At 43.8% G+C, this 20148-nt stretch overlaps 1 protein-coding gene across 2 annotated transcripts in view; it reads right to left on the reverse strand.

The window, feature by feature from the left end:
• Nucleotides 1-20148, reverse strand: part of AUTS2 (activator of transcription and developmental regulator AUTS2) — a 660967-nt gene that overhangs the window by 159591 nt on the left and 481228 nt on the right. The window lies entirely within an intron of this gene.

A 20148-nucleotide genomic window follows, 5' to 3' on the forward strand; every position in this document is an offset into this window, starting at 1 on the left:
CATCAGTTGGAATAAAAAAAAAAAAAAAAAAAAAAAAAGAGAAAAAAAAAGAGAAAAAAAAACCCTCAAGGAATTCAAACTGCACATAATATGTGATAATAAGGCTGTTACTGTGAAGGACTCTCTAATCGTGTATTTATTCACCTGCTCCCCATTAGGCGGATCTGTTAAACCAGCACTTTGTCCATCAGCACTCGAGTGCTTAAAGCTGAGTGTGCCTCTTTCATAATTGCTGGCACCAGTGAAAGCCAAATTCTGAAACCTCTCTGAATGGGGCTCGCATTGTGGAGCACGCTGCAGAGCTCCCTGCTGCGCTCAGCTGCCAGAGCCACCAGCACTGCTTCACCTGGCAGGAGGCGGAACGAAAGACAGCATAAAACTGGGAAAAACAGGAAGAGAAAGGAAAAAAAAAGGAAGAAAATGGAGCGGGTGGAGGAATGCAGCGAGGGTCAGCCCTCACCTGACGCCTTCCTCTCCTCCCCGCTTTATAAAGTGGAACGCTGGCTGGGATTTATTGCCGCGAAAAGAAAAAAGTTAACCACACAATCGATAAAATAAAATAAAAAAGTCCAATTACACTCCACGTCGGAGCAACATTGCATACAATCAAAGTCTCACTTAGAAGGATCTCAACCTACTTGGTAGCTCAGTTATGCAGTGGATATTAAGTCACACGGCCACGAACGCGAGACCGGCGGCGCCAGACTGGGCTCACATTCACAGCAAAAGCAATGAATGTTTTCCTACCGGTGGGAAGGGAAAAGGCACAGACAGCGTAATAAAGTCTTACTTGAACCTACTAAATCAGCTCACAACAAGCATCGCTGAGCCTTGACCAGGCTCCCCAGCAAGACAGGTAGTTACAGCGCTGCCATCCTCCCTAGGAAGGCATTTCCCTCGGTTTAGGTGACTCTTTGTAAGGCACATAGAGCTATTTTCCCCTTTCTTTCCATGATTCACCATTCATCCAGGCAGCAGCTTTATATCCAACACTCATATGCTCCTTACTGTGACTGGATGTCTGCAATATGATAGATTATGGGGAAAAAAGTGTGCAGAAAGTGTAACTATTTCATTGGCAGAGCAGGGAATGGCCTTGGTTTATCATAGGATACTGGGGAAATCACAGCGTACCTCTGTTTCTCTATTTGTAAAAGGATGAGAGCATCAGTGTACTTTGGTAGAATATTTTATCTCTGTAAAAATCCTCGCCAGCAATGCACCATGAAGAACGCTTTTAAATGCTGAAAGCATCAGGCCATGGTTTCACATTCATTACTACAGGTTCATGGTGCAGGATGTCCGCTCCTCCACATCTTCAGAAATGCATTCGCGAGTTGAATTGAGCACAGTTTGGCAAGAAATGCTTCCATTAGTCTTAATGTTGGAGTAAAAATGACAGCATCTGACCCAGCACAAAGTCCTTTGTGTCACGTGGCAGTGGATTTTTCAAAAGTTGAAATTAAATCCCTAAAATAAGAATGTCCTTATTTAGAACCACAGTCTTAGACCAGATGAGAATAACCTAAATTGGGCATAGCTGCCCTTTAGCAATACTGTATGGAAGTTGAACTTGTGACTTTCACTTAAACCAGAGCGAGGAGGTTGTTCACGTAACACAGAACATGCAACACAAGAGAAAATGTGGTGCTTGTAAGAGAAAACTCTGGATGAAACTTGCAGAGCTGAGATGCGAGGAAGCAACACTCAGCATCACAAAGCAACACTGAGCACATCACGGTAGATGACAGTGAGCTTTAAACTGGGCAACAGTGAAACTAAATGGGTCTGGTTTTAGTGGCAGGTCTCTCACTGCAGAATGGACCAGGAGCATTGCTTGTGCCCCGTCAGACACGGCAGAGGGAACATCAGCATGCCATCACCTGCTGCTGTACAAAGGCATCCATTTATGTTAATATCCACTTCTGTGGGAGCTGGTATCTAAACACCTCCAGCTGTGATTCATCTGCATCTCACAGAGCAGCTGGGGCAGAACTGGGAGTCCACCCAAAGCTACAGATCTCAGACCAGTGCCTTCCATTCACGAGTGCTCTTTTCTCAAGGGTCTTGTGTGAAGACCCTTACACTTACACAAACACACACAAATGAACCTCAGCCTTAAAACCATTCTGAAGCTCAGACTGGTGCAGTCACCTAACAGTGATCCCAGCTAGAAACTGGCTCTTGGTCTGATCATCTGGCTGAGTTTTTCTATTAAGACTTGCCCAGACCAGCTGCAGCAAGAGAAAGCATGGTCATGTGGACATGAGGAAAATCTCCTTCCTTGATTTTACTTAATTTCTATAAAGGAAGACAATTGCCCAAAACAAAGCAATCGGTCTTCTCTTTTTACATGTTGTCGCTCCTAGAATACCTGCTGCAAATAGTTGATTGCTAATTGAGCAACAAGATGTGTTTTTTAAACAGCATAAATCAGTCACTGGTAAAAACGGCTACTGCTGGGTCATTTTACCAAATGATTTCCACTAACGGCGAATTGTTCATAGGAAACAGCTATTTTTTTCATATTGTAATGTAAGGTACTCGAAGGAGAACAAAACGCAGACTATCCTGGCTATGCAATCCACTCCTCTTTTTAAGTGCTACCTCTCAACTGGAAGGGATCTCTGAAGGCCATCTAGCCTAACTTTCCTCTCTCTCTGTCCCTGTGAATAGGGACACCATCGCTAGATAAAGCTGACCAGGCACGGTCCTTCAGATCCACCTTCATCCTACTGTTGACCGCACTGCCTGCATGCCAGCTTGCAGGAGAAGAGCAATTCTCTTGCCTTGAAAAATGGAAACTCATTAAAAGCAAAGACTATTTCTTTGGTCTGGAAGAGAGCTGTTACTAGCTAATATCCTCCAGGAATGTGGAGAAGATGGGGAGGAGAGAGGCAGCACAGCAGCACGACAAGGGTGCTATCTACTGTCATATTCTCCAAAGCACCGGCATCAGTAACACCTTGGAAGCTGCTAAAAGCTAACCCAGCTTTGCCCTCTCAATCTACCAGCCTTATCTCCTATCTCTTACTGAGATTCCTGAAAGCAACAGATGCCATGGGTTAGGTGAGCAATGCTGACTCTTGCTAGACAACATCAGTAAGATTTTCAGGCTGGATATAGCCCATCAACTTCATTTTGAAATGCTCGAAGTAATGGATGGTGCATCCTGCAAAGAGACCACTGGGATAAGAATAATAACAGAGGCATTCCTAGGGAACACAACTCTTGCATACTCTTGACAAAGATCCTCACACCATGCACACTGCATGATCTGTGCTGCTGTGCTTAGGGCATGTCCAGAAAGACAGAGTGGGAGGCTGAGTATTCCAGAAAGAGACTTGGATAAACTCTGCTGGACACAACAGCTGGGTGAAGGCTGGGACACACGGTTGACACATCCATGCTCTATTGGGCTGATCCCATTCCTTACTCCACGCAGTTGCTGTAAGTTTAATGGCTGCCAAAAGCACTGAATCTGTGTCTTCCTTGCACTAGATAGCAGCATTCTTGGATGCAAACATTAGCACTTTACCCTAACCCAATTAATACCTAGTGTTCAGTCACAGCACTGATTAACATGTTGTTCACAGTGATTAAAACATTTCTTCTCCATTACCATACAGTTAAATGCTTGGAAGAGAGCTACAGTTAATGGGATACAGGCGAGGTTGCAAATCGTGGCTGTCACACTTGGGGAGGGGAAGGAGAAACCCCAGCCTTTTTTCCTGCTTCTTCCTCTTCTTTTAGAGTTGCTAATTAAGGGCTGACTTTTTGGGCAGAGAAAGAGGGGGGTGGAGGATGGGGAAAAGCAACTTTAGGTAATTGAAAGAATCCAATTCATGCAAGAGCCCGACTGGTGCTAACCTACATCATTAAAGTTGCCAGCTAACAAACATCAAACACAGGCCAGTATTAATGAAGCAGATGTATTAATTTCCGATTTCTGAGAAAGCTAAGCAACTGGCTGGCTTGCTGGCTTCCTCCGTCTCTCTCTCTCTCTCCCCATCTGACAGCACTATTAATGATCTTTAATGCCCCACAGGCACTAATGGGTCCCGCTGGGAGTCCAGAAATACTGCAATTTGTATTGAGGATTTAGACATAACAAAAAAAAAAAAAAAAAAAGAAAAAGAAAAAAAAAGAAAAAAAAAAAGAGCCCTCTGCTCTTGGGAGCAGGCGCTTGATCAGTCGTTTCCCCCTGCGGAATAGCACAACAGAATAATAAATGACAGCTCTGCGATTAAATCAAGCCTTCTGCTTTAAGTGCCAGAGAGTGTGTGATTGTCACTAACAATCTACCGCTTGTTAACACCGCTGGGGTATGAGCAAACAGCAGTCAACACTCCCCCACCCCCAAAACAGAGGCGGTCTACCTATTACTTCATTTATATCCCTCTGTCCTGAGGGGAAGCAATTCCCTATAGGTGTAGGTTGGGGGGTGGGGGGGGCTGTTATTGTTGTTGTTTTTAAATAACTTTTGTTATTCGTGTAATGAAAACCTGAAGGGAAAAGAAGAAGGCAAAAAAATAGAAAAGCCATCTGCTGCCACGCTCGGGCAGGCAGCGGCTGCCGGCCGCACCAAGGCGCTGCTGGGGAAATACGGGCAGGGGTCTGCAGCTCCCTCAGGGCACAGGGCTCCGAGCAGCCCTTTGTGTGGCTTAGTTATGGACAAATCCAGGTTTTCCCCCTCACCGAGTCCAACGAGGGTCAGATTCTGCTCGTTTTGCCCAGCAAAGGGATCCCAGTGGGCTTGCTAAGTAAGGCTCTGCATCTGGCCCTTCCAGTGGGAACAGGCAGAGCAAACCAGCGCTGGATGGTGCAGTACCTACCTAGATGCTGAGCACCTCCTCCCATTCAAGTCAATCCCCAAACTCCCACCAAGTTCAAAAGAAGCAAGACTAAGCCCCGGGGCTGTTTCTCAACGTGCCAACAGCATGAATTATCTGAGCAGGATAATTATTTTTCTTAGCCAAAAGGCAAGGTATTCTGTCTCACAGATACAAACTTTAAATATTATCCTGCTGTTTCATTCAGATGGAGACCAAAGAAAGGCACAACAGCTTATTATCGTGGAGTTTTATGTTCAGAAATACATCAGGGATAAGGCTTTAACTCTGACATTAGCTGTCCAGACATTTTCATAACACCAATAACATTTGGAATTTCATCTATGAAATTACTCATATCTTAAGCATTTTAGATTTACGATTAAGACATAAAGAGACTTTTTGACTCCATCTGACAGAAGAAAACAACAGATGGAGAGGAGGGCTGGGCAATAAAAAAAATCAGGAAAATCAACTTTCTCTCAAACAATCCCTTAAAAACCAGCCTTCATAGCTGCCTCCAGATGATGCTGTTACGTACAATGCAACTATAAATTATTTATAGGTGATGAATGCAATGAGTAAAGAGTTTGGGTCTTAAACATCATGACTTGAATCAATTTTGACTTCACAAAGCAGGTCTGCATGCCCTAACTTTGTGTGCTCACACACACGTGCACGCAGAGCCATTTATTATGTTTCTCTTCTGCTCTCAGAGTTAGGCAAAATACCCTGAAGACCTATAATAAACTCACGGTTTCTTGGAGGAACAATTTAGGTTATTTTTAAATGTAGATCTTAAAAGTTGTAGGATTACTGGATGGGAAGATATCAATCAAGTGATTCAAAATGTCCATTCTCCTTAAGTGAGTGATGGATCTTCTTTCTTCTTGCCTGTCTTCTCCTCTTTTCTGTGTCAGTCATACAGCCAGGCTGCTATTCACACTTCATTCACAATCCTCTGTACCTATAATCTCTGTTATTTTGCTGTCGACTCCTCATGCCTCATTAGGCATGTTTGACACCTGCACCTAATACCTTTTCACAAGCAATGCAGGACAGCTTTTGACAAGAACAGATATTTTCCACAATAGCTTTAAAAGAAGGTCTTCAAGTGTGTACTCTGTGTATTTTATGGGGTTAATGTGATTTTTCCCTCTTGCTCAATAAGCTTACATCTTATTCCGCTCTCCTTGTTAGACACGACTGAATTCTCTTTGTCTTGGTTAGAAGTGTGTGTGCACGTGTCTGTAAGAAGGTACAACAGTGAGAGCAAAGCAGTAATTTGGGCCAACAGGGCCTGCATTAAGCACTTACATCAACGCAGATGTGTGCACTGTTATGTGCCTTTTTAAAATATTATAAACCTAATTAACACGGTAGCTTTTCTATATATAGGTATACATGACATTACTCCTACAAGAAAATCATCTATTAATTAGGTTTGAACTACTTAAAATAGAGAACTAAATTACTAGAATTCTTCAACTAATAAATTACTGTACCACTCAAGAGCACAAAACTAATTCTTTTGGGACCGTAACTTCATTTGTTAAAGTGCAACGAACAGTTGCTCAATATCATAAATGAGTTAAAATCATTTTGAAAGCTACAGGGTCACAAAAAGTCGAACAGGATCCTACGTGCCACTCATTTACTGAGGCTAGAGCTAATTGTGGAACACCCTACTGGGTATCGGCTCCAAAGAAAACGTGCACACAAGCTGTTGCTTGGGTGAGGACATACCTAAAGGGGCCTTGCCAGAGATATTCCTGCAGATAATAGGAAACAAATACTAAGTTTGGAGGCCTCGGTATGAAGGTATTATTTACGATGATGACAACAATGACTAAAATACGAGGATAAAGGGAAATTCCCTTCGCAAACTGGTTTTTCTCGTTGCCTGTTGGAATAAAAATGGTTAAGGGCACTTGCTTTTGGCTTGGCTCTTTTCACTCACCAAAGCTAGAACTGCTTCTTCAACAACACTCAGCCTATCCGCCAAAATACAGCCCTGTTTGTGATGCACACCAAGCAAAAACAGCCCAGCACTATGGGGAAATGCATTCCATCCCTCGGTGCCCCAAGCGCGCAGGGTTCGCTTGTACCTTCCCTCAGTGAGGTTGGGGCGCACCGCCTGAGGGAACCAGGTCATGTTTTCAGAAATACTAATTTCAGCCAAACAAGATTTTCCTGCAGCTGTTTGGCAGTTCTGTTTTGTACGCTGGAACGGCTGAGGGGAGCCGGGAGAAAAGCAGACTGAGCACCACTGACCAAAGGATGCACGCTCCCTTTCCCATTTTCTTTTAAAGTAAAGGTCTTTTGTTGTCGTTTAATTTCTCTTTCCAGTTCGGTGCTAAAGCAAGTGTGAGGACAGGCTGAAATGGCCACTGTAGAGTAATAATAATAGTCACATTAAAAAAAAATCCACAGGAATCAAGCATAATGATTCCAGCGCAGTCCCTCCCCGCTCCGTGCGGCTGGGCCTTCAGAAGGCCTCCCCTGCTATGTCTTTACACAAAGGAAACTATCTCTTCCCCACATCTGGCATTATATTTGACTGTCCTCACATTAAAATTAAATTCTGATAAAAACGGGCATAAAGGCGAAAGGGTTAGGAGGAAACAGTTCGCAGCGGTATTGATGAGAACAGCTTGCAGCTGGAAGCCTGAGATAACACAGTTTGTCAGAATGCTGTCACACAGCTGCCTGCATAATGAGGTAAGGAAAAAAAAAAGGAAAAAAAACCTCTTCCATTTGTTATCGGTAGAAATCTCTAAAGGAGATGCATCATTTAGAAGTAGCCTGACTAATGGTCAAGTTCTAGAGGGATGCAGATGGGATGTGGAAAATATTCCCCACCAGCAAAGCCCCAGGCTCCAGCATCCTTAGCAACGTGCACCTCATGCTGCACAAAGCTGGATGGCAGCACCCGATCTGGGCTGGGGGTTGAAAGCATCACAGTGGTCAAATGTGGCTGATAGAGGGGACTTCTGAGCTGTTACCCTCCTGTCTGACACTACAGAAGACACACACGTGAGCCGGAGTCCTTCATTTAGGATTAACTCACACCAGTGCCACTGCAGTAAAATCAATCCCATTTTATACTGTTGACAGAAAAGACTTAAGCCCATACATCCTCTGAAACGTCTAAGGCACATTTTTTCAATGTATGCATTTGTTCAATTGACAACAAAACATTTTGGAGCACCATCTTCCAATTTTGTTCCAAGAAACAAGAGGATCGCTGTACATCGCAGTTCCTTGCCCTTTCAGGAGGATAGGCCCAGAAAATAGGAAGAAGTGACACGCTGCACTGCAGGAACTGCCAGATATGGGCCCGAGGGTCCGTCTCACTCATACCCTCCTGCCAATCCATGTGCCCAAGGCAGCTACCAGCATCTGCAGGGAGACTTTCTTCCAGTGGTGAGGTGCTGAAAGAGGCTGCCCAGAGAGGTTATGGATGCCCCATCTCTGGAGGTGTTCAAGGCCAGTTTGGATGGAACTCTGGGCAACCTGGTCTAGTACCTGATCTACAGGATGTTGGCCCTGCCTGTGGTGGGGGAGTTGGAACTTGATAATTCATGTGGTCTCTTCCAACTCAAGCCATTCTGTGATTCTATGATTTATCCCCACTATTCTGGTAGCACTCAGTCTGCTAAAGGTGCCAAGGAAAGAAATGTATTTCAACAGACTTCAACTGAGAATAGCTCCTTTTGATGGACGACATCAAGGCAGGAAGTCAAATAGGAGAGCCTCTCACCAATTTATTGCCATCACAAGTTAGATGCCTGGATACAAAGCTTTAACTGCTCCAAATATTTCTGTGTGCCTTTTCAAGCTATTTGTGCAATGTCACAAAAAATAACCCTGCACTCTGAGCAACCAGAGCAGAAGGGAAGGAATGACATCGGGGAGCAGAAGACTCCCTTGACATCCACCAGCATGATGAACTGCAATTTGTTAAACTGGTTTTGACAGGTAGAACTGGTATTGAAGACACAAAGGAGAGAGGACATCACGCCAAAGAGGCCAAATATCGATTGTGACCTTTTACAGAGTAACACTTGCGCTGTGCACATACGTCGTCAATGTAGTTAAAAGGCCAAGCACTGCTGAAGGTATTTCTTTTTCCCTTGCCAAATGTTAATTTGCGCCAAGCAATTCACAGGGACTTTACAAGGATCACAGCCTTCCACAGAAATCTCCTTCATACTTCCACTGAATTGTGAAAAACAGTTTTCATGATTTAAAGAGAGTCATATGGATTATTTCTTCTGTCTCCATGCATTTCTAGAGACATCAGAGATGGTTAGGTGATTTTGATGTGTCTCTCCCCTCTCTTTACATTCCTCATGTGTTGCTCATTTACACCATTCCATTTGGGCTACAAGCCATCCTCTGCCATGGCTTGTTTCATGATCCTTTACGTTTCTACTCCATACGGCTGTTTCATTTCAAAGGGGGTTTCTGTTTCTGTCTCATAGAGGAGAGAAACAAGGGCAACTCCAGACAACGGTGCGCTCATCTGCAAAGCTGTTGCTACAGCAGAAGGAAACCTGCCCTGTTCCTATCTGCTACCCAGGCTTCTGCAAATGCAGGAGTAGCAAACAGATATTATTTAAAACAAAACAAAACAAGAACTTTACCTTGATATCTTCCTCAATGTTTTGAACGTTGTATATTTGAATTCGTTTATCTACAATGCTTGTTTTGAAGTAACCCATTTACAAGAAGGAAAAGTAGTGGGAAAAATAGGAAAATGGCACACTGAAATAGGAATATGGAATGACCAAAGCTGACTGTGGTTAAATGATGACCATTTAAAAGCCAAGGAAACAGAATCTTCATACTAAAAGGAGGCTCAACTGTCACAGAATTTAGATAATTAAATTATTAACATCCTTTCAATGAAATCTTGCAAAGACTTCCATGTAAGCCCTTAATTCACTTACTATTTACCAAATTTTTGCACTTTCCTTAAGCATTAACGATGTCCTGATTGTACAGAGCCTTCTGATATCACACTCCTGGATAGAGCTACCCCAGATGTAGAAACTCTTAGATTATCAGAGGGCAAAAAAAAACAGAAAAAGAAATACTGTGTGAACCCTTGGCACAGCTATCCCAAAAAAGCTCTTCCACCATCTATTCCATCCTCCACAGCCTGTATCCAACCCATCGACACCATGCTTTGCAGCTGCAGAAAGAAGCCTACCACCCATACCTTTGCGTCTGGGCTTGCCTTCACTTACAGAGCTGACAAAGGAAGACGGGTGAAGAAATCGGGCACTAGGAGATCTGACTTTGCCTCTGCTGCTATTGAGCCTTAGGTCTTCTCACTCGGGTAAACTCTGAAGGACGAGCAAGAAGGCAGGCTTGGGAGGACCGTGCAGGCAGCGCTACCCCAGCCTGCAGCTGTAGGCACAGCATGCTGGAAGCTCACGCCAGATCTGCAGGACAAGGTCCTTCCAGCATCCCAGTGCACTGCTGACCCAAGGCAAGGTGATTTCTGCCTCTGCTATGCAGCCAGGGTGACAGCTGGAGCTCCTGCAGCCTCTGTGAGCTGCTGCTCCCCTCACATGGAATTTCCACCCGGTAACGTTGAGGTGTGTTTTCCCTCTTAGGCGAGCATAGCACTTGCTAACATCACAGGGGCAAGCTGAGCTGCACGTAGGTGTGATTTACTGCTCCTGTGTGTTCTGGCACTCACTCAGCCCCTCATCTGAGAACAGAGGCTCACGTTTTCTCCTTTTGACACTGATGCATCGTGCCTTTGGGACAAAACGTGTGGAAATGGGAGCACATGAAAGGAAAGGCGCACAATTATGAACCAGCTTGAGTTTGTATTTTATTTAAGCAGAAGGCGATACCTGGGAGTTAAGCAACCCTCCGCATCAATACCATAATCTCTGCGTGCTGCAAACCGGTGAGCACCAGCTGCTCCAGCCCTGGGGTTGTGTGGGCAGCAGTGGGGTACGGCCCCAGCACAGCATGGCCACATGTAGGAGTGTTCGTGCAGAGAGTGTGCATCCTTGCAGCTCCCCAGGGGCTACAGATTAGGACAAGAGATACCAGATAATTCCTAAATCTCTCCCTCTTCCACCCCCAAGCCATCATGCTTACTGCTGACATTTGTCGAAAGCCAGGTCTGGGAAATGTAAAGATTTGCGTAGTGTTTGCGAATCTGCCGTCTGCCCTCTATTCATCTAATTTTCTGTAAGCGTATAGGTGTTAGCATCTAAAGCTTGTTTGCACAACCTGTGTGACACCACACCTTCACGTCCCTGCCCTTTCTGCTTCCCAGCAAAATAAATCATCTGCTCGGAACGTCCCACCTCCGGCTGCAGGCACAGATCACTGCTGTGCCACAGCTGGCTCCCGTGGCGGAGAAACTCAACACAGCTCTAAGTTACCTTGGCAGTCATGATTTACAACAGTATTCCAGTGAATCTAATCAGAAGTGTGAATACTCCCCTCCTATCTGGCACACATCGTTGGCGTTCTAATTATTCACACATTTTGGCAAGCGTTATGGTGTTCCCCTACCAAGCTCCTAATCCCTGCAGATCAGTTAAAATAAATGAAAGAGAGAATCAAAAGGCACTTAAAAATTCAACGGTTCTCTAAATGGGTTTGAACAGGTTCCAGATTATCAGCGGTTGCAGTTGACTAGCACTTAAAATTAGGCCCTCCCTCTCCTACACACCTCACGTTTCCCCGTTCTCATTTAAAGGAACTCTGCTATTCCAATTCCTGCATGTGCCAAAGCGTCTGAGTAAAGAAGGAAACACACGCAGGCTGCTTATATTTAGTACACAGCACAAAACTTTGAGCTTTGGGATCTCGATTTGAAGCTAAGGACTGCAAAGTCTGTGTACAAAATAACGGCAAGAAGAGACTCCCACTCTGTGCAGTGCTCTCAGATTGCCGCCTGCAGACAGTCATTTTTGCTGGCTGCCTTTCCAAAAGCCACTTCACACGCTGCTACACGTAACCCCCCCAGCACAAAGCACAGCTCAGCAGCACCTCACCACACTGCTGGAGCCAGCGCTTTCCCCTTTAGCCTCACCCTCGCAGCCTCTCACTCTTTCCTGCATAAAATTTTCTGCTCCAGCTGCTCTCTGTGACCCAGTAAGCAGAGCTGGGAATAAACTATAACCTCTCCACTTCAGGTAGTTTAGCATTTCGGTCTCAAGCCAGTTTTCTGCCGGACCTACCATCACTCACACGCGCACACACTTGCGCTGTCATACTTTTCTGTTTCACTGAGTTATTTTTTAGCCAGCCATTTACGAGAGAAAAGACCGCTTTATGCTGTGCAGTTCTTTTCCTTCTCCATTACTTGCTCCCAGGTGCCCTGTATAACTGTGATGCTTTTGTTGCAGATTCGGCACCATACCAACGCAAACAGCACCCACACATGTCTATTTATTAAAGACTCCCAACCGTTTATGTACTTCTGTGTTCTGGGGAAGCATTGAAGAAGTAAAAAATGTTGACGTTCCACACATATGAAATAACACGGGACAGGTCAGCACCTCAAAACGACTCGTTTTTAAGGTGTCACCACGGAAAGCAGCCAAGATAAATCCCCACGTCACCATCAAAGGTCTTGGAGTGATGCTCAGAGTAAAACACAGAACTAAAAGGAATAGGAAAACACTAAGAAACACGTGTGAACCAGAGACCAGCAAACAGGATGTTTTCATGCTTCTGTGTAGTCTGCAACAATGACAGACTCATTTCTTCTCTGGTGTAAATCAATACAGCACCATTAAGCTCATTAGGATTTTGCACATTTACACAGAATGGAGATCTGTATGGTATTGTCCTCAGTTTCAGCTTGCTATGAGAGAAATAGCTGGTCATGTGTCAACAGCATTGCAGTTCTGGAGGCCAGGAAAGAAAGAAAGCAAAAAAACATGGAAAATGGTAAGTTACAAAGAGGGCAAAAACTTGAATGAGAAAGGACATGTGGTATCTGGGAGCCTTTCCTGTATGTACAACCCTCCTCAGAACCATGCTAACACGGCCCTTTTGTCTGGCAGTTCTAGCTGAATGCACCTGCACAATAAAAAGTTGAACACACAAATGCAGCACGTCGAATCTTTGCAAATCAGCCTGTAAACATACATGAAGATACTCATAGGTATGTGCAAGTTACTTTACCATGAGGTCAGATACTGCTGGCTACACACAACCTTCAGGTTTCCATGTACAGATTTCAATCAGTCAACTGTTTTCCATTTTTTGCATTTTTTTAATATTCATCAGAGGTCAGAGAATGGTTGTGTTGGGCACTGTGCTGGTTGAACCATTCAAGAAGAAGCTCTAGGCACTGAAGACTTTATAGATAAGGGCCTCAAAATAACATGGCTTGTATGAAACCTATAGCCCTGACTGTCCATCAGGCTCAAGTCCAATCTTATTTGCAGGATCCAGGCTGCCTTTAATAAGAAAAAAAAAGCAAGGGAGTGACATGGGGACGACAAGAATGAACTGACAATGGTTACAGGTAAAGCACACAGAGGGAGCAAGTTTACGTTACTGCTATCTAAAGGCTCTGTCTTTGTGGTCTTATTCGAGTACAATATCCCACTGATTTAAAGCAGACTGCATTTGTAAAGAAAGTAATTTTTTTTCTTTTTTTCTTTTCTGGTCTTCAAAACCAGATTACATTATTTGTCCTCTTGCAGCTTGCATAATGCCAGCATAAAAGCCATGAAGCTGGTGTACATTCCACATTGTGTGCTCTGGCTATTACAAAAGCATGTGATTGTGTGTCCACAGATCTGGTCTGAATTACTGCAGAACAACATTCCTCATTTATGAGCACAGTCAAAACATTAAGGACATTTCAATCCTCTTTTTAAGCTGCACTCAATTTTAGTAGTAACCTTTTTGGAATGTTTTGTTGTGTTTTGTTGGTTGTTTTTTTTTTATAGATTATTAGCAACAGAATGAAATTATCCCAAACACATCTATATTAAGATTGAATAGATTTTCGATAAGATATATTAATGATTGTATTTATATGGTGGCTCCAAGTGCTTCACAAATATTGATGAATTAAAGCCTCGTGACAGGCTTGCAAGCAGGACAATGTTAACACACCCTATTTACAGATGGAACTGTAAACTCTGTCAAGAGATATTCAGAGATTAAATGATTTGCTCAGGGTCACAAAGTCACGAATAGCACTCTGGAGTCACATGCTGCTACTCTGGTCAAAACAGTCTTCACATTATGAGTGATCAGCCACAAATGCAAACATTCATAAACCCTGACTTTACTCTGTGAGATAACCATGGTATTTACTGGCTACAAGAACAGAAGTTCTAGTCTTATTTTTCCTCATTAAGTCCCATTCAGTTTGCAAGCAAGACTTAAGTAAACATGATAAAGAAAGAAATAAATAGATAAATGTCACCCACGGAAGGGCAGTTTGCTTTATTTATATTTTCTATTCCAGAAACGATGGCGATCTATTATATGTCCTTCAGTATAATAAATGAATGTAAACCGAGGAGATCTAAAGCTCATAATGGATAATAGTTTGTACCTTTAGTGCCTTAAAGCAAGGCAACTTGATACCATTAACAATTCCTTGTCTAGCAATAATGTTACACTATGTTTTCAGGGAGAAAATGGAAGAGATGGGGGAAGAAATAAAAAACCCTATGTCATTTGACAGAAACCACATGAGTTATTCACATGTATTCATTAGAAAGTTGTGATGCACGGTGTGTTTGCAGGATTCTCTTGGTGGCTTGCAAACAAGAAAAACAAACAAACAAAAGTGTATACTGGATGGAAATAGGGTATTTCCACCACACCCGTGCTTCTGTTTTGAATGTTTCTTACCCAAGACTCCATCAACTATGCTTACTTCGCTTGGTTGTTGGGTTTTTTGGTTGTCTGTGCACATCCTAAATGCATTTCTAAATGGCTATAGTTATTTCTGAAGGCTTAAATGGCTAAAGGCCTTCTCCTGGGATGAACGTGAGTGCCACTCTCATAAAACAGCACAAGAGGTTGCACCACTCTCCCTCATTATATGCCTCATAAAGGCAAAGAATGTTAACACAGAAGGAAAGAAAATCAAAGCTTGGCACGTAAAAGCAAACTTGAGAATGACCGCTGTGAATCCTGGCCTGATATAAGCTACAGGAGGAAACCACATGTATGGACCATATAGATGAACCTAGAACCATGCTGTGCAAGGTCATCTTCAGAAACAACACAAAATCGTAGCAGTGCACGCAATATTACCTGGAAGCAACGTAATATAACACAAACGAGCACAAAAAAGATGAACGCTCTTCCCAACAAAACCATTTTCTGTGGAGAGACCAAGGTAGATGTGTTTGTGTGCTCTCTGTTGCAGACTGCCTAATTGAAAGCAGCGCAACGCTCCATATGGCTTGGTCACAACACAGAATCAGATTCAAAGATCCTGGGAGAGGAACGTGCTCAGTGATCTCTTCAGATCTCCTGGAGGACAGTTAAGCTTGAACTCCTCTCTAACTTTGCAAGGGCAGCTCTGCTGCCACAGAGGTATCACAGAACTCGCACTGCCTGGCAGCAACCATCCCAACTCTCTCTCAGATACGGCTCTGTGAAAGTCCATCAGTGGAAGAATCCCATCATGTGTCACACCAGTGGTGTCCAACCATCTGCTCTACCCAAATGGGTTTGATCACAGGCCTGGCTGTACTTTTTGATAGACGTTGCAGTTTTAAAACGCTGCTTGCCTTTCAACATATGCGGGATTTTCTTTTCTTCTTTTTTAACTTAGCAAATGTTGTGGTGCACTCTCATTTTCAATTTTAATAGCTAAAGATATGCACGCAAAAAGCATCCTAATTACTGCTTTCCTGGCAGACGCAGCCATTTCCTTGGGTTTTTATTGCCATTAGTTTTCCTCACCGATTTATCCTTAGCTACTCTCTTTGCATCTTCCTTGCCTCCCCTGAGCCCTTTCCTCCTCGCTTCTCAAGACTTGTCAGCACGCCTCCAATCCCCAGGAGAGATTGAAGGCCTTGTAAAACCCACTGCGCAAACAAGCATTCCTGTTCATTTATCACATTTAGCATGCGCACTTCCACACTCATCAAAACCAAGCCTGAGCTCGCTAAGTCATTTCCCTCTCCCAATTACAAATTAGTCCATTAGGCTGTCTGCAGTAGGCCCTCTGTTGCATCTTGGTAATGGCTTCTGAGATTTCCATCATAATCGTAATGGCTCCCTGTGCAGCCATGAGGGCAGATGGAGGCCGCTCGTGGGTAATGAGGTATCACACACTACCAAAGGGCACAGCTCTGGGCTCATTATTTAGTCTTGGCTGTTTTGTGAAAACAACAACAAAGGTAAAATGCTGAAGGGAACACTTTAGCATATTAAATTAACACTTCTTGAAATTTCTCTCTGTAAACATGCCATATTTTTTCTTTATGAAACATCCCATGTGTCTGAGCATGCGACTTGAGGGAGGAGGGGAAGGAGCTGTGGTGCTGGCACTGCCACGTCCTCCCCTCACCCCTAGAGCCTCTCCTATGGGAGCTGAAGGCACCAGGGGGAACAGGCAGTGTCTGGGGACCTGGCAGACTGCGGGGCCTCAATGAATTTGGCCCTACAATCCAGCCTGTGGAGCTGCTTGTCCTGATGGTGCTACCCAAGCTGTCTCTGAACACAACATCTCCAAGGGCTGTGCCCTGCAGGGATGTACACGTGTCGAACACAGAACCAGAGAATGGCTTAGGTTGGAAGGGATCTTAAAGATCACCCAGTTCCAACCCCTGCCATGCACTGAGTGCCCCACCAGCTCAGGCTGCCCAGGGCCCATCTGTGGCCTGGGGCACCTCCAGGGATGGGGCACCCACAGCTCTGGGCAGCAGTGCCAGGACCTCACTGCCTTCCGAGTAAAGAATTTTTTCCCTAACATCCAACCTAATTACCCCTCTTTAAGTTTAAAGACATTCCCTCTTGTTCTATCACTGTCAGACTATGTAAGAAGTCACTCCCCTTCCTGCTTATAAGCTGCCATCAAGTACTGAAAGGCAGCAAGGAGGTCCAGTTGCTCATTCTGGAGACCTGGCAATTTGGCTGCTCCTTTCCCCAAAACAGACCTGAGCTGGGCGCTGAGATCACCCCTGGTAGAGTCCAACAGCCTCCATCCCAGTGCTGGGGAAGGCCAGTCTGGCAGCTGAGCTGCTCGTCCCACAGACAGAAACCACGCTTAAGACGAGAAGGTTAAAATCAATATCAATTAGACGCTCTTTGAAATTGCTGCTCTCTTTAGATTTTGTGTATTGGATGTGAACTATTGCTAATTTGCCTTTGCTCCCAGCGGAGCAATAGCGTTCATGATATCAGATACTGCTGCACTCTGGCAGTAGGGATACTCAGAAGCAAGGCTCTCCCTGCAGCTGAGCTTAATTTGTTTTCCCTGTAGGTTTGTAGGCTTCTTTTTTCTCTTCTTTTATCCCTCTAAAATCGTGAGAGTATGAAGAGGGCCATGGAAGCACCCAAGCCAGCATGGAGGGAGGAGAGGGAACAGAGGATGAGCATGGGCAGGGGATGGAAGTATCCATCCCATAACCTCGCACAACTTAAAACACAGCCAGAAGAGTAAGGCTGCGGAAGAATAAGAGTGAAAAGTGTCTCTTCATGGGATTTACCTGCTCAGAGCATCCAGCTCTGGGCAGCATCTCCAGACCCACTCCCAAATGCTGTGCTGGAGCCAATGCTGAGTCACATCCCGAGATGTTAGACTGTGAGCCCATATTGAAAAATATGTTCCACATCAGGTATACTCCTTGTTGCAGGAGAAGAAAGTCAGCCAGGGCAATTATTCTTTGAGGTAAGGGGAGTGCAAACACAAAGTTAGCAGGTGGATTGCTTTGGTGAGTAGTAAAACACAAATTTATGAGCTGGGTTTTGTTTAAGTTGGATATGGATTTTTGAAAATGAAAAGGATGGATGGGGGGGATGGCAGTGAGACATTTAATCAATGTCATAAAAATGTAACATTCATTGGTCTCCTAAAATGAAATTAATAATCTGTGTAGAAGTATCATTAGAAGCTAAGCGACGTTTTTAGGCTTTGATTTGTAAGTTGTAACAAATCTTACTTCCACATATTTCAAACATTCTCAGTGATATCCATCTCTATTAAAACATACCAAAACCTCTTCACCTCAGCTAGAGTGGCCCATCAAGCATTTTTTCCCCGGCATAATATTCTTAACTAAAAAGATACATTAGCAGGCACAGACTTTCAAGTAATGAAGGCAGGAAGAGACATGCTCCGTACCATATTCAAATTAAATCAGGGATTTCAATACTCCCTGATTATCAGGGAGTCTTGTCTTTCACTAATAAATTTCTCCTTCATCTCAGGCACAGGCTTTCTAAGCTGATCAGATGTTTCATTGTATACAGAAGGGCGAAAATAAGTTGTGTGCATGCAGGGAGGAGGAGCGCACCTTAAAAAATTAGGGAAGTCTGACAGATAAACGATGGGAAATATTACATAAAAATGCAGCCTTATAAGAACACAAATCTGATTTGCATGCCCTGCTGAATTTAGAAGGATCTAGGGGAAGGAGTAGCTAATATATTAAGGCTTATTCTCCTTGCATTTAACGTCAAGGTATTTCACATCAAAGTATTTCCATACATTTTAACGGAGCTACCTTTGATTTGCACCAGCTAAGTGAGATGAGAAGCCTGAGACCAGAGCAGGGATTACCCCATGTCATCTCTTGTACAGAAGGGAAGGTGACACATCTCCTCTCCCCTCTCTGCTTTCCTTTTGCCTTTCAAAACATATGGCAAAAGGGCATCAGGATAGATTCATTTTTTTTAATTTTTTTTTATTTTTTTAATTAGCAACAGGGTCACAATCAACCCGTGCAACTGGGAGAGCGCATCTTTTCCTTGCAGATCTCTGTCAAACATATTCTAATTAAGCTGTTTCTGTTTCCATTATGAGGAAGATGACGGCAGGGAAAAGTTGGTGAGAGTTATCGCTGTGCACGTTTGGAAGTGACAGAGATAAAGGATAACCCCTGTGTTGTGGCTGTGACAACAGCAGCACACCGAGCCTCCTGCTGAGACTCGCTGCTGGAGTGCGGCGGGTCGTCCTTGCCTCAAAGAGAATAGACTGTGAACAGAAAGGAGAGATAAAGCTGGTATCACAATCCTATCAGCAAACAGAAACTGAGGCACGGAGAGATGGGACTCATTGCCCAATACGACAAAGCTGCTCTACATCAAAACCAAGTGTCGCACCTAATTCTCCAAAGTCCCAGTTAAGTGCCTTAATCAAAAATTGCTTCAGGGCCTAGAGAGAATTGTCCTTTATATTAATTATCCTTTACGTTGAAGAGCGACGAGGAAAGTAGTTCTTGCTTTACTACTAGGCCAACTTCCAAAGGGTCCCGCGGAACAAAACATTCAAAACTTCACAAGGGATTTTTGACCGATTTTGTTACCGCCTTTGATTCTAATTGCGTTACTCCATAATTGCTCTGCTACGTGAGAACAGGGCATTTATTTATAAGCTGTACAGGCTTCATTTCTGCATAGCAGGGAACTCGGTGGCACTTATCACCATTCTGATGTCCTTTTGTCACCTAACCCCATTCTAATTCAAAGACGCAACTTAAAATAAAGTCTCCCCTATCAGCAATCACATGAAATTCCTGACCATTTCCAAATATCAAGATGATATTTTTACACTCGCCCAAGGGCTTTGGACTCCCAAGGTTCATTAAGAATGGCTCAGGCTGCAGATCTGCAGCTTTGGACGTAATGAATCTAGAGTCTCTTTGTTTGGAATTATTTTTCCCAAGAGAGAAAATTGAACATGGCAGTATACATAGATGCATATATAAATCACTTTCCCAACTTTCCCAACTAGGAAGCCTCAGGCTTCCCCGTAGTTACTTCTCTTCAGAGCCTTGTGTGGACTCACGTGGCCACATCAGGAACATCACAGGTAAGTGACTACAAAGGGACACACACCAACATCACAATGTCAGAAGGCACATGCAGGTGCCCTACTTCATTCTCTACTTTTGAAGCACCACCTATTGACAGGTATTAAGAATAACTGCTGGGTGTACCACACTACATCCCCTCAGTACAGTTTTTGAATACTTTATTTTCCACTGAAATTATTTACTTAAAGAATAAACAAAGGCCCCTCCCTTTGAGAAGGTTAGGTCTTTGCTCAAGCCCACAGATTTTAACCTCATAAATATTCCCAGCTATAAGATCTTATTAAGAAGGTATGTCTCCCAAGAGC

Source organism: Lagopus leucura, unplaced genomic scaffold, assembly GCF_019238085.1.
Source record: "Lagopus leucura isolate 7727_CA_CO unplaced genomic scaffold, USGS_WTPT01 Super-Scaffold_100024, whole genome shotgun sequence".
NCBI lineage: Eukaryota > Metazoa > Chordata > Aves > Galliformes > Phasianidae > Lagopus > Lagopus leucura.